Genomic DNA, 14,576 nt, shown 5'->3' with positions numbered 1-14,576 from the left:
ATGGTCATCACTTCAACAAAAGCAATCAAGTTCGTGAGACCTGACTTTGTACGCACAAAGCTGTGCTGACTAGCTTTCATTTATCCTGGCCTTTCCAAATGCTTGTAACTCCTGCCTGGCAGAATCACTTTCACAACCTACCCATCACTGACATCTGGCTAATTGGTCTTTAGTTCCCGAGCTTTCCATCACAGCGTTTCTCAAATAATTGACCAAAACTATATTATTGTCATAGTTGTACAGCATGGAAACTGACCCTTCAGTTGGTACCAAACATAATCTCAAACTAAACCCATCTCAGCTGCCTGTTGCTGGCCCATATCCCTCCAAACATTTCCTATTCCCGTACTTAACCAAATGTCTGAAAAACGTTGTAATTGTACCCACCTCCACCCTGTCCTCAAGAAGTTCATTCCACACTCAAACCGCCCTCTGTCACGATTTGACCCTCATGTCGTTCTTTTGAAGATCTCCCTCCTCTAACCTTAAAAATGTGGCCCCTTCTCTTGAGACTCCCCCATCCTGAGGAAAATGCAGCTACTGTTAACTCTATCTAAATCTCTCAAAATCTTATAAACTTCTATAAGGTCACCTCTCAATCTTGAGGCTCCTGCCATTTTTCAGAACTCAAGCATTCCACACTCAACAACATCCTGGTAAATCTCTTCTAAACCGCTTGCAGCAGAATAATATCCTCCCTATAATTGGGCGACCAGAGCTGGACAGAGTGTTGCAGAAGAGGCCTCAATAATATCGGTACAATCTCAACATGACGTTCCAAATCCTACACTCAATGGACTGAGCAGTAGTGTGTGTGTTCTCCCTCGCTGTGTGTGTACGTCCCCCCATGCTGTGTGTGGGGGTGTGTCCCTCCTTTGCTGTGTATGTGTGAGTTTCCCCCCTTGCTCTGTGTGTGTGTCCCTCTTGGTGTGCGTGTGTGTGCTTGGCCCTCCCTTGTTGTGTGAGCATGTGTCTCCCCCTCGCTGTGTGCGCGCGTGTCCCTGTCTTGCTCTCTGTGTATGTGTTTGTGTGTATCCATGTCCCTCACTGGCTACGTGTATGCGTGCCCCTCTCTTGCTGTGTGTCTGTGTTTGTGTGCTTGAGCATGCGCGTGTCTATCCCTCGCTGTGTGTGCGTGTCCCCTCTTGCTGTGAGTATCTGTGACCCTTTTACAGTGTATGTGAGTGTCCCTCCCTTGCTGCGTGTGTGTGTGTATGTATGCGTGTCACTCCTGCACTGTGTGTGTGTGTCCCTCCCTTGCTCTGTGTGTGTGTGTGTCCCTCCCTTGCTGTGTGTGTGTGTGTGTGTGTGTGTGTGTGTGTGCGCGTGTCACTCCCTCGCTGTGTGTGCGTGTGTGTCACTCCCTCGCTCTGTGTGTGTGTGTGTGTGTGTGTGTGTCACTCCCTCGCTCTGTGTGTGTGTGTGTCCCTCCCTTGCTCTGTGTGTGTGTGTATCCCTCCCTTGCTTTTTGTTGCATATCCCCACCATTGTGTGTCCGCTTCGCCCCTCGCTGTGTCACTGCCTGTTCCCCCTGGCTGTGTGTCCGTGTGTTCCTCCCTCGCCATGTCTGTGTGTGTCCCCTCTCGCTGTGTGTGCATGCCCCCTTTCAATTTCTGTGCACATGCCCTCCCCCTCACCGTGTGTCTGCTTATCCCTCCTTCCCTGCGTGTGTGCGTGTCCCTCCCTTGCTGTTTATGTGCGTGTCCCTCTCTCGCTCTGTGTGTGTGTGTATATCCCTCCCTCGCTGTGTGTGTGCATGTCCTTCCCTCGCTCTGTGTGTGTGTGTGTGTGTGTGTGTGTGTGTGTGTGTGTGTGTGTGTGTGTGTGTCCCTCCCTGGCTGTGTGTGCATGTCCCTCCCTGGCTGTGTGTGTGTGCGTGTCCCACTCTCACTGGGTGTGGCTGTGTTTGTATGCTTGCGCATGCGTGTGTCCCTCCCTTGCTGCGTGTGACCCCCTCTTGCTGTGAGTGTGTGTGTCCCTCTTGCAGTGTATGTGAGTGTCCCTCCCTCGGTGTGTGTGTGTGTGCGTGTCCCTCTTGCTGTGTGTGCATATCCCTCTTGCTGTGTGTGCGTGTCACTCCCTCGCTGTGTGCGTGTGCGTGTGTGTGTGTCCCTCCCTTGCTCTTTGTGTATATCCACCTCGCTGTGTGAGTGCATGTCCCCCCTTGCTGTGTGTGCGTGTGTCCCTCCCTCGCCATGTGAGTGCATGCCCCCTCTCTCTTTCTGTGCACATTTCCTCCCCCTCACTGTGTGTGTGCTTGTCCCTCCTTCCCTGTGTGTGTGTGTGTCTCCATCGCTGTGTGTGTGTGTCCTTCCCTTGCTGTGTGCATGTGTTCCTCACTCACTGTGTGTGCGTGTCCATCCCTCGCTGTGTGTATGTATACGTTTCACTCCCTCGCTGTTTGTGTGTCCCTCGCTCACTGTGTCTGTGTGTCCCACCCTTGCTGTGTATGTATGTGTGTGTGTGTGTGTGTGTGTGTGTGTGTGTGTCCCTCCCTCGCTATGTGTGTGTCCCTCTCTCACTGTGTGTGCGTGTCCCTCACTCTCTGTGTGTACGTGTCCATCCCTCGCTGTGTGTGTTTGTGTATGACCCTCCCTTGCTGTGTGTGTGTCCCTCACTTGCTCTGTGTATATCCCCCTCGCTGTGTGCGTGTGTCCCACCCTTTCCGTGTCTGTGTGTGCCCCCTTTCACTTTCTGTGCACATTTCTTCCCCCTCGCCGCGTGTGTGCTTGCCCCTCCTTCCCTCTGTGTGTGTGTGTGTGTGTGTGTGTGTGTGTGTGTGTGTGTGTCCCACCCTCGCTGTGTGTGTCCGTCCCTCTCTCACTGTGCGTGCGTGTCCATCCCTCGTTGTGTGTGTATGTATGTGTGTGGTTATGTGTGTGTGCGCGCATGCGTGTCCTTCACTTGCTGTGTATGTGTGTGTCCCTCCCTCGCTGTGTATGTGCATGTCCGTCCCTCGCTGTGTGTGCGTGCCCATCCCACGCTGTTTGTGCACATCCTTCCCTCCCTAGCTGTGTGTGTGTTTGTGTGTGTCCCTCCCTCGCTGTGTGTGCATGTCCCTCCCTGGATGCGTGTGCGCCTGTCACTCCCTTGCTGTCTGTATGTGTCCATCCTGTGTGTGTGTGTATGTGTGTGTCCCTTCATTGCTCTTTGTGTATATCCCCTCACTGTGTGTGCGCATCTCCCCTCTGTGTGTGAGTGCATGTCCTCCCTTGCTGTGAGTGCGTGTGTCCCTCCCTCGCTGTGTGCGAGTGCACCCTCTCAATTTCTGTGCACATGTCCTCCCCCTCGCCGTGTGTCTGCTTGTCCCTCCTTCCCTGTGTGATTGCATGTCCCTCCCTCGCTGTGTGTGCGCATATCCCTCCCTCGCTGCGTGTCTCAGCACATCCCTTCCTCGCTGTATGTGTGTATGTGTCCGTCCCTTGTGTGTGACCAGCTTGCTGTGTGCGTGTGTCCCACTCTTGGCATGTCTGTGTGTCCCCTCTCGCTGTGTGTGTGTGCCCCCTCTCAATTTCTGTGCACATGCCCTCCCCCTCTACATGTGTGTGCTTGTCCCTCCTTCGTGGTGTGTCTGTGTCCCTCCCTTGCAGTGTATGTGCGTGTCCCTCCCTCACTGTGTGTCTGCATGTATTCCCCTCACCATAAGTGTGTGAGTTTGTCCCTCCCTCGCTGTGTGTGCGCGTCTCTCCCTTGCTCTGTGTGTTTGTGTTTGTGTTTGTGTGCGTGTATGTGTGCGTGTTCCTCCTTCGCTTTACATGTGTGTATCCCCGTCCCTCGCTGTGTGTATGTCCGCGTCCCTCCCTCGCTGTGTGTGTTTGTCCCTCCCTTGGTGTGTGCGAGTGTCCCTCCCTCGGTGTGTGTGCGTATCCCTTTCTTGCTGTGTGTATGCGTGTCCCTCCCTCACTGTGTTTGTGTGCGTGTCCCTTCCTTGCTGTGTGTGTGTCCCTTCCTCACGGTGTGTGTGCGTGTCCCTTCCTTGCTGTGTGTGTGTCCCTTCCTCATGGTGTGTGTGCTTGTCCCTCCCTCGCTGTATGTATGTGTGTCCCTCCCTCGCTGTGTGCGTGTCCCACCCTCGCTGTGTGAGTGCGTGTTCCCCCTCGCTGTGTATGTGTGTCACTTCCTCGCTCTGTGTGTCTGTGTGTACCCCCTTCACTGTGTGTGTGTGTGCATGTCCTTCCCTCGCTGTGTGTCTGCGGGTATCTCCCTCACTGTGTGTGTTTGCGTGTCGCTCCCTTGCTGTGTGTGTCCAAAATTTGTACCATCAGTGAACTGGCCATCATACGTTGACTGTGATATTCAGGAATGTGTCGAGGTAGGATGCTGTTCAGAGTTTTGGAATGGACTGGTTGGGCCGAATGGCCTGGTTGCACACGATGGCGATTCTATTCATGTTATTGTCCAGCCCTGTCAACCACCCCCGTCTCTTACACCTTGCCTTATCCCCAATATTCTCCTTAACACTGTAATCTCCTCCAGACTCTAAAACACTCCTTGCCTATGTAAGCTTCTCCAGTCCTTACAAAGATCGATATGTCTGTCACCTCTTCCTGCTTTTCGAACCCTCCCTATAACTATTCCCATTTGGTACAGCACTCCCAATCATTGTTCCCTCTTGAAACTCCCATAAACATTTGTATCTCTGAAAACTCATCTGGACTGTCTCAACTTCCCTTTGACAGTTACATGCTGAGACCTGCTCTATATCAGTGAAGTAATTAAGTCTTGGCAACACTCACTGTTATAACCTCCCTCCAGCCTTACAGCACTGAGGATCTGTAGAAGGTCTTTTCAACCCGACAGCCATCTCTGTGTCTGTAATCTCCTCCACTCCCCATAATACATTCTCTCTGAGCTCCTCTGTAGTCCTCTAAACACTCCCTAACACTGTCTGTATCATTGTAACCTTCTCCAAAAACACAACCTCCCCTACCTGTGTAAATCCCTACACCGGTCCCTGTCCCTCTCAGCTCCATCTAACAATGCAACTCTCCATGTCTGTGTATTCACCTTCAGTCCCTACTCACCTCCCTATCTGTGTAACCTTCTCCATGCATTTTTGCTTCAGTCTCTTCAACTGTCCCTGTCAGTTTAACCTCTTCCAGACGTGAAAACACTCCTCTTTTTGACTTACTCAGACCACACAAACCTCACTATCTATAACCTACTCCTGTCTGAGAAACCAACCTCTGCAAATTGCTCCAACTCTTCAACTCTCCACAAGCTCCTGCAGCTCTTACATCCCTCCCTATCTACCAAATCTCTTCCATTCCCTAAACACCAATAGTCTGTAGAGACCCGACCACCATCCCTATCAGTGTAATCCTCTCAGGTCTCTGCAGTAATCCTGATCTGTCGAACTCACTCCATGCCTTTGCCTCTCCCAATCCAGTCCCTACAGAACCCACTATCTATTTAACACCCTCCTGTCACTATCACCCCCATGTCAATGTAAGCTCCTCCTGTGTCTCCACCATCTACCCATCTCCATAACCTTGTCCAGCTCTTACACCACTGTCTGTTTAAACGTCACATTCCTCTCCAACTTCCTCCTGTTTGTGCTATGCTCCCTTATCTGTGAAACTGTTTCTGACCAAAATTGTTTTCCCAGTCTCTGAAAAGAAATCCAGATTCCACAGCCTCCATAACCCCCAGAACCTAAGCCTTCATATGTCTATAACCATCTTCAGTCACGATTCCCTGCATATCTCTGTTTGATCTTCCAGTCGATACAAACCTCTTTATCTCTGTAATCTGCTCAGCTCCCTAAAACAGTCCCTGTCTGTGATCCAGCCCTGGCCTACAAACATCCTTATCCCTGTAAACTTCTCCATCCCTCCCAACATTCCCATCTCCATGAACCCCTGTCAGCCCTACAGCTCTCCACATTTCTGTAACCTCCTGTGGGTCTATGGTCCTCCTTCCCTGTGAAACCACCTCCAGTTCCCACATCCCTCCCAATCTGGGTCCTCTGCTCCAGATCAGACCATTGCTGTCTCTGTAAACACCTCCACTCCTGAAAACACTTCCCATTTGTGTAACCTCGTTCAGATCCCATACTCTCCAGCTTCCTGAATCCTCTTCCTGCATTGCAACCAAAACCATGTTTATGTAATATCCACCAGTGCTTACACCTTCCCCCACTCAGTAACCACTTACAGCCCGAATAAAACACCTAAACTATGAAACCTCTCATTTCCCTACAATCCTCCCTCCCTCCCTCCACAAATGCCTTCATCACCATGAAACCTCACAATTACTGAAGCCTCCTTTTGGCATTGCAACCCTCCTAATGTCTGCAAAATCCTCCTGTCCTGATATCCCTCCCTGAGTCTGTAATCCCCACCACCCTCCAGTGCCCTTCTGGGGAACATGGCAGAGGAGGGAAGATTTGTAAAGTCCGAGCCATGTTATGGAGGTAGAATTCTGGGAATTACAGATTTGGTCAAATGTCTGTGGTGTGCAAATTATTGGCGAGGACTCTAAAGACAGGATTTAAGACTGCTTGGAAAACGAGAGTTAAATTAGCCACAGTCAGAATGGGTTTGTGAGGGGTCAGGTCATGCCTCACAAACCTTATTGAATTCTTTGAGGATATGGCAGAATATGTTGATGGCTCATTCAGAAAAGAAGGAAAATTGGGATACAGGGAAATCTGTCTGTCTGGATACAGGATTGGATGGCCCAGAGAAGACAGAGGGTGGCAGCAGATGGACAGTATTGAGCCTGAAGCTCAGTAACCAGTGGTGTTCTGTAACAATCGGCTCTGGGACCCTGCTCTTTGTGATTTTTGTAAATGACTTGGATGTGGATGTTGGAGAGTGGGTTAGTAAGTTTGCCAATCACACCAAGGTTGGTGAGTCGTGGGGAATGTGGAGGGCTGTTGTAGGTTGCAATGGGACATTGACAGGACGCAGAGCTGGGCTGGAAGTGGCAGATGGAGTTCAATCTGGAAAAGCGTGAAGTGATTCATTCCGGAAGGTCGAATTTGAATACAGAATACGGATGAAAGGCAGAACACTTGGCAGTGCGGAGGAACAGAGATCACGAGGTCCGTGTCCATAGATCCCTCAAAATCGCCACGCACGTTGGTAGGGTTGTTAAAAAGGCATATGTTGTGTTGGCTCTCCTTAGAAGGGGATTGACTGTAAGAGCCGTGAGGTTTTACTGCATCTTTATAGTGTCCTGGTGAGACCACACTTGGAATATTGTGTTCAGTTCTGGTCCCCTGTTTAAGGAAGGCTGTGCATGTTTTAGAGAGCGTACACAGGAGATTTACCAAGATGCTGCCTGTAATGGAGGGCAGTTCTTACGAAGAAAGGTTGAGGGAGCTAAGGCTTTTTTCATTGGAGAAGGGGGCGGGGCGACTTTGTGGAAGTGAACAAGGTGATAAGAGACACAGAGTGAGTGAATAGTCAGAGACTTTTCCTCCTATGGCATAAATGGCTATTACAAGGGGGTGTCATTTTATGGTGAATGGAGGATGGATAAGAGGATAGAGAATGGTAGGTGGTTGGATGGACTGCCAATGGTGGGAGTAAAATTAGACACATCTGGGACATTTAATAGACTCTTGGACAGATACATGGATAATAGTAAAATGAAGGGTATGTAGTTTATTTTGATCTTACAGTTGGATAAAAGGTTTGCATGAAATCATGGCCGAAGGGTCTTGTGCTGAACTGTTCTGCGGTTTGTGTTCTGTCTGGTAAACTGGGTAATAAGCTCAGATCAGTGTAAAAGGATATGGCATTCAGGAGGAGCGAGTGAACTGGATACAAAATTTGCTTGATGGTTGTAAACAGAGGGTGGTGGGAGACATGTTGTTTTTCTGACTGGAGACATGTGACCAGCGGTGGAGTGAGCCCACTGTTGTTTGTCATTTGGATAAATGGTTTGGATGGAAATATTGGTTTCCTGGGAAGTAATTGTTTTGTGTGACACTGAAATTGGTGGTAAAGTGGACAGTGGAGAAGGTTATCTATGATACAACAGGATGAACAGTACTGCTGGGATAGTGGGCTGAAGAATAGCAGATGGAGTTTAATTAGATAAATGTGAGGTGTTCCATTTTGGTGAAACAAACCAGGGTGGGTCTTGTACAGTTAATGTTCGGGCCCTGGGTCGTGTTTTCAGTCAGAGATCCAGTGACCCAGGTACACAGTTCTTTGAATGTGGTGTCACAGATGGACAGGCTGGTGAAGCAGGCGTTTGGGATGGTTACCTTCATTGGGGAGAGCATTAAGAGTAAGAGTCGGGATGTCATGTTGTGGCTGTAAAAGACATTGGTGGGGCCACCATTAAAACATTGTTGATCAGTAGGAAGAACTCATCTAGTTCACTAACCTCCTTTAGGGAAGGACATCAAATATTCTAACCTGGTCTGGCCGACATGTGACTCCAGACCCACAGCAATATGGCTGACTCTGAGCTACCATTTCAGTAATTAGCAGAGGGGTCAAAGAACGTTGTTCCAGGCAGTGACACCCACATCCCATGAATGAATATATAAAAATACCTATGTCCCTCCCTACCTCTGCAAACCCCTCCAGCTGCAGCAATCCGCCCTGGCTTTGTAACACCCTGACCACTGTCTGTAACACTCTCACCACCTCCAGCTCCTTCACCTCTCCCTGTTCATGTCGTGTCAATAAACCCTGACCCTGGTTCCCCTTCCCACAGCCCTCCTCCTGCGAGCAGACCCATTGCAATCCATTAACATTTACTCCTAAATCAGTTCAGGATTTTAAGTACTTTTTAGTGATCTTCTCAGCCTCATAATCTAGTATGATTCCTTTTGTCCTGAGTGAGGGATCAGTGGGAATTCCTTGCTGAGATTTTTACTGTTTCAATCGAATGTCCTTTTTTTGAGTATTTTACATTGTCCTTTCAAATGTTTTCCACTGTTCATTTACAGACACATGTTTCAGTCTGTTTAGCCTGTTTATCTTGGTCAGTTCTCCTCTCAAACTCATGTCATTGGCTATTTTTGTTTCTAGCTGTAGCTTGTCCTTTCTGTGATTCACTTTAAAACTTTACATTTATTTAAACTGCACTTTATCACAATTTCCCGAAGGATCTCTCCAGGTGACATTACTCATTCACTTAGTTTCATTACACTGTCGCTCTGCGATAGTTATATCCCTTAACAGTTGCACAATGTGTTTTTCAAAGAAACACTGAAAAAAAAATTAACCGAACTCCCCTTCCAGTATCTATGTTGACCATGTGATTGTCCCAGATTATACAAATATTGACGTTTTCCAAAATTATCACAATGCATTTGTTAAAAAATTCCAATGAGTTCCTGTTTAATGCAGTGATGAGCAATGAAATGCTGTTCGGTGGCTAAAACTGTTCTGCTGATTGTATCCTTGGCAAGTAGTAGCCAGAATTTGCATTCAGACTGACTCTACTTCATGATCTGGGGCCAAATGCTTTCTCTGTAATGCCTTTGTTATCCATTATTGTTAGCGTTGTCCATTTTGCCTGAGTTTGCACAAGATTACGAACCACTGAATATTGTTGTTCACCCTGTATCCATGTCTCCCTGGTGTCTAAATCTCTTATATCTCTGTGTCACAAATCCATCGACCTTATTGCAGCAACGTTGTCCGCTCAAACAAAACATAATATACTCTCTTTCACAATTTTCTGTCACAAATCTATTTGCTGATGTACAATTTTAGTTAAACTCTGTCCCATCCTGTTCCTTTCTGCTTGTCTTCAGCTACGTTCCCATGCTGTTCCATTGCTTCACCTTTTCCCTTTGGATTGGGAAAGCTCCTTTCACCTGCATCCTCTCTGTCAGTTTAAAGCCCTGTCCATAAACCTACCGACATGATTGGCCAGGACACTGCTCCCAGCACAGTTCCAGGGGGACCATCCTCATAGATTTTTTTTAAAAATCAGGTATGGGATGTGTGAGTCTCTGTCTGACCAGCCTTTCTTGCCCAGCCTTAGCTGCCCTTGAACTGAGTAACTTGCTCGGCCATTTCAGAGGGTAATTGAGAGGCAAACCCTTTGCTGTGGGGATGTCGTGCAGACCACGTGAGGATGGACAGATGTCCTTCTCTAAAGGAAAAGTGTTTGGATTTGTTGTGCATCAGTAATGGTTTCATACTTATTTGTGGATTGTTAATTACTATTTTTAAAATTATTGATTTCAAATGTCTCCTTTTCAGATGGTGGGATTCAATCCTGCCTCCCCTGAACATTAGCTGAGGTTTTGGATACATTCTCTCGCAATAATACCACTAGGCCATTACTTCACCTGCTCCCTGGGTGCTCATCCCTGAGCACTGATACCAGGGCATCATGAAGCTAAACCCATTCTTCCGACACAATTGTGTGATCCTGACATCTTCCAACAATCTGGGACTATTACTTAATATCGCTCCATTTTCCAGATCTCTGTGGAACTCAGTGCCATTCTCCATGTGTAACCCTCACTGCATCTGTTTAATTTCCCATTCTGTCTATTTCTCTGTCTCCTGTAGGTACTCAGGAAGGTCCTGACTCAATAGCCTTCCCAGCTGCTGGGTGGATCGTCCATCACCTCATTGAAAGCAGTTGGCCTGCCAGAGAGAGACAAAGGGAAAGGAGATCTGGAGCCTTCAATAAATCCAGTAGTGAGGTAAGGTCACCCACAGTGCACAGAGCAAAGGACAATGAGAGGGCTCTGTGAACACAACATGACATAGATACAGTGCTGGAGGGGGAGCACAGTACACACACACCCCAGGCTCAATCACCACCCCAATGTAAGTTCTGTTATATTAAAACTCACTACTCTGCAACAGTGTGTCTCTGGCATGTCTTGTGGTCCAGTATCTTCAATAATTTTTAATTCCTATAACCGATCCTATCGCTGTAACCTCCTCCCTTCCCGATAGTCCCTCCACATATTTGAAATGTACTGCATTCCAGATTACCATCCCTATCCCTGTAACTTAGTTCAGTGTCTACAACATGACTTATCTCCGTAGTCTCCTCCTCCACTAAGGTAAAAACAAGGACTGCAGATGCTGGAAACCAGAGTCTAGATTAGAGTGGTGCTGGAAAAGCACGGCAGGTCAGGCAGCATTCGAGGAGCAGGAAATCGACTTTTCAGGCAAAAGCCCTTCATCAGGAACATAGGCCGAGAACCTGAAGAGTAGGGAGATAAATGAGAGGGGGTGGGGATGGGGAGAAAGTAGCATAGAGTACAATAGGTGAATGGGGTGGGGAAGAAGGTGATAGGTCAGAGTGGAGGATGGGGGAAGGTACCAAAGTGTACAATGGGTGAATGGGGGTGGGGACGGGGGTGATAGGTCAGAGAGGAGGGTGGGGGAAGGTAGCAAAGAGTACAGTGGGTGAATGGGGGTGGGGACGGGGGTGATAGGTCAGAGAGGAGGGTGGAATGGATAGGTGGGAAGGGAGATAGGCCATTAGGACAGGTCATGAGGGCGGGGCTGAGCTGGAAGGCTGGAGGTGGGGTGAGATGGGGGAAGGGGAAATGAGGAAACTGGTGAAGTCCACATTGATGCCCTGGGGTTGAAGTGTTCCGAGGCGGAAGGTGAGGCGTTCTTCCTCCAGGCGTCGGGTGGTGAGGAAGTGGTGGTGGAGGAAGCCCAGGACCTGCATGTCCTCGGCAGAGTGGGAGGGGGAGTTGAAATGTTGGGCCACGGGGCGGTGGGGTTGATTGGTGCGGGTGGCCCAGAGATGTTCCCTAATGTGCTCTGCTGGGAGGTGTCCAGTCTCCCCAATGTAGAGGAGACCGCATCGGGAGCAACGGATACAATAAAGGATATTGGTGGATGTGCAGGTAAAACTTTTGATGTGGAAGACTCCTTTGGGGCCTTGGATGGTGGTGAGGGGGGAGGTGTGGGCGCAGGGTTTGCAATTCCTGCAGTAGCAGGAGAAGGTGCCAGGAAGGGAGGGTGGGATTTTCGGGGACGTGGAACTGACCAGGTAGTCACGGAGGGAATGGTCTTTGCGGAAAGTGGAGAGGGGTGGGGAAGGAAATATATCACTGGTGGTGGGGTCTGTTTGGAGGTGGAGGAAATGGTGGCGGATAATTTGGTTGATACGAAGGTTGGTCGGGTGGAAGGTGAGCACCAGGGGCGTTCTGTCCTTGTTACGGTTGGAGGGGTGGGATCTGAGGGCAGAGGTGCGGGATGTGGACGAGATGCGTTTGAGGGCATATTTTACCACGTGGGAAGGGAAATTCCGATCTCGAAAGAAGGAGGCTATCTGATGTGTTCTGTGGTGGAACTGGCCCACCTGGGAGCAGGTACGGCGGAGGTCGAGGAATTGGGAATAGCGGTTGGGAATTTTGCAGGCGGTAGGGTGGGAAGATGTGTAATCGAGGTAGTTGTGGGAGTCGGTAGGTTTGTAAAAAATGTCGGTGTCAAGTCGGTTGTCATTAATGGGGATTGAGAGGTCCAGGAAGGGGAGGGAGGTATCAGAGATGGTCCAGGTAAATTTAAGGTCAGGGTGGAATGTGTTGGTGAAGTTGATGAATTGCTCAAACTCCTCGAGGGAGCACGAGGTGGTGCCAATGCAGTCATCAATGTTGCAGAGGAAGACGTGGGGAGTGGTGCCATTGTAACTACGGAAGATGGACTGTTCTACGTTGCCAACAAAGAGACGGGCATAGCTGGGGCCCATACGGGTGCCCATGGCTAGCCCTTTGGTCTGGAGGAAGTGACAGGATTTGAAGGAAAAATTTTCAAGGGTGAGGACAAGTTCAGCAAAACGAATGAGAGTGTCGGTGGAAGAGTACTGTTGTGGACGTTGGGAGATGAAGAAACGGAGGGCTTGGAGGTCCTGGTCATGGTGAATGGAGGTGTAGAGGAATTGGATATCCATTGTGAAGATGAGGCATTGGGGGCCAGGGAAACAGAAGTCTTGGAGGAGGTGGAGGGCGTGAGTGGTGTCTCGAATGAATGTGGGTAATTCCTGGACTGGGGGACAGGACAATGTTGAGGTAGGTAGACATGAGTTCAGTGGGGTAGGAGCATGCTGAGACAATGGGTCGGTCAGAGTGGTCAGGCTTGTGGATCTTGGGAAGGAGGTAGAACCGGGCAGTGGGGGATCCTGGACAATGAGGTTGGAAGCTGTGGGTGGGAGATCTCCTCCTGAGGTGATGAGGTTCTGTCTGCTCTGGGAAATGACGGTTTGGTGATGGGAGGTGGGTCATGGTAGAGGGGGTGGTAGGAGGAGGTGTCTTTGAGTTGGCATCATGGCTTCAGCGGTGTAGAAGTCAGTGCACCAGACTCCCACTGCACCCCCTTTATCTGCTGGTTTGATGGTGAGGTCGGTATTGGAGCAGAGGAAGTGGAGGGCTGTACGTTGTGAGGGTGAGAGGTTGGAGTGGGGGAGGGGGGAGATAGGTTGGGGCGGTTAATGTCTCGGTGGAAGTTGGAAATGAAGAGATCAAAGGCAGGTAATAGGCCAGCGCGGGGTGTCCAGGTGGATGGAGTGTATTGGAGGGTGGCAAAGGGGCCCTCAGAAAATAGGCGGGAGTCTTCATTGTAAAAGTAAGCTCTGAGGCGGAGGTGGTGGAAGAAGTGTTCGATGTCACGGCGTGTATTAAATTAATTGATGTGTGGACGGAGGGTGATAAAGGTGAGGCCTTTGCTGAGGACTGATCATTCGTCCTCAGTGAGGGGGAGGTCAGGGGGAATGGTGAAAACTCTGCAGGCCTGGGAGCTGGGACCGAGCGTAGGTGTGGAGCTGGGGGAGGCGACGGAGCCTGTAACTGGACTGGGTGTGGTGTTAGGGGGAATGGGGATGGAGTCATGAGCAGGGGTGGTGTTCCCCTCAGGGTTCTGGGGGCAGGGATGGTGACAATGGGACCTAGGGGGGTGTCAGCAGAATGCAGGTGAGTGGCGTTGGTGGGGGCGGAAGTGGTGACAAACACGGCATTGGGGGGGGGGCGTGGAATTCACTGAGTGTGTGACATCAGCGATGATGTGAGGGGCGGAAGTGATGTCACTTGTGGTATATGAGGAATTGTGAGGAGCGGAAATGGCATTTACTTTATTTTAACCAATGATTTCCTGTCACAAATCTGTTTGACAATGTCGTATTTTAATTAAACTCAGTCCCTTCCTGTTTCTTTCTTTTGGTCTTCATTCACATCTCCATGGTGTTCCAATATTTCAACCTTTCTCTTTGGACTTGGGAATTTCCATTCACCTCAGACCTGTCCCCCTCCTCATCTGTGTCCATTTATAGCACACTGCATAATCCTGGTACCAGAGGAGCCTATCCCAATAAAATAGCTCAGTCCTCCCTGAGTACTGGTAGCAGTGCTCACTGGTCAGAACCACTTCTGATGATACCATTGTGTGATCCTGATACATTCCTGCACTCTGCTGATATCATTGTCTCTCTCCATGTGATATCCCTCACTGTGTGGGTCTAATTGCTACCTCTGTCAGTGTCTCTCACTCGTGCCGCTGCTCCAGATCCTGAGCTAACAGAATTCTCCACTCCAGAGGGAAGCAACTGCACAGGCCATGGATGGAGACTGGGAATTTCCAGATCTCTGTGGGACTCAGTGCCATTCTCCATGTGTAACCTTCATTGCA

The 14,576-nt window shown here is 49.5% G+C and overlaps 1 protein-coding gene across 2 annotated transcripts in view; it reads left to right on the top strand.

Moving 5' to 3' along the window:
* The window catches only part of LOC140458563 (uncharacterized), a 183,786-nt gene that overhangs the window by 114,637 nt on the left and 54,573 nt on the right, over positions 1 to 14,576 (top strand). For both annotated transcript variants that reach the window (XM_072553338.1, XM_072553337.1), the window contains one exon: positions 10,497 to 10,633. The gene's annotated coding sequence lies outside the window, so the exon portion shown is untranslated. The remainder of the gene's footprint in view (positions 1 to 10,496; positions 10,634 to 14,576) is intronic.

This window comes from Chiloscyllium punctatum, chromosome 33, assembly GCF_047496795.1.
Source record: "Chiloscyllium punctatum isolate Juve2018m chromosome 33, sChiPun1.3, whole genome shotgun sequence".
NCBI classification, from domain to species: domain Eukaryota; kingdom Metazoa; phylum Chordata; class Chondrichthyes; order Orectolobiformes; family Hemiscylliidae; genus Chiloscyllium; species Chiloscyllium punctatum.
This window is presented reverse-complemented; position numbering and strand designations above follow the sequence as displayed.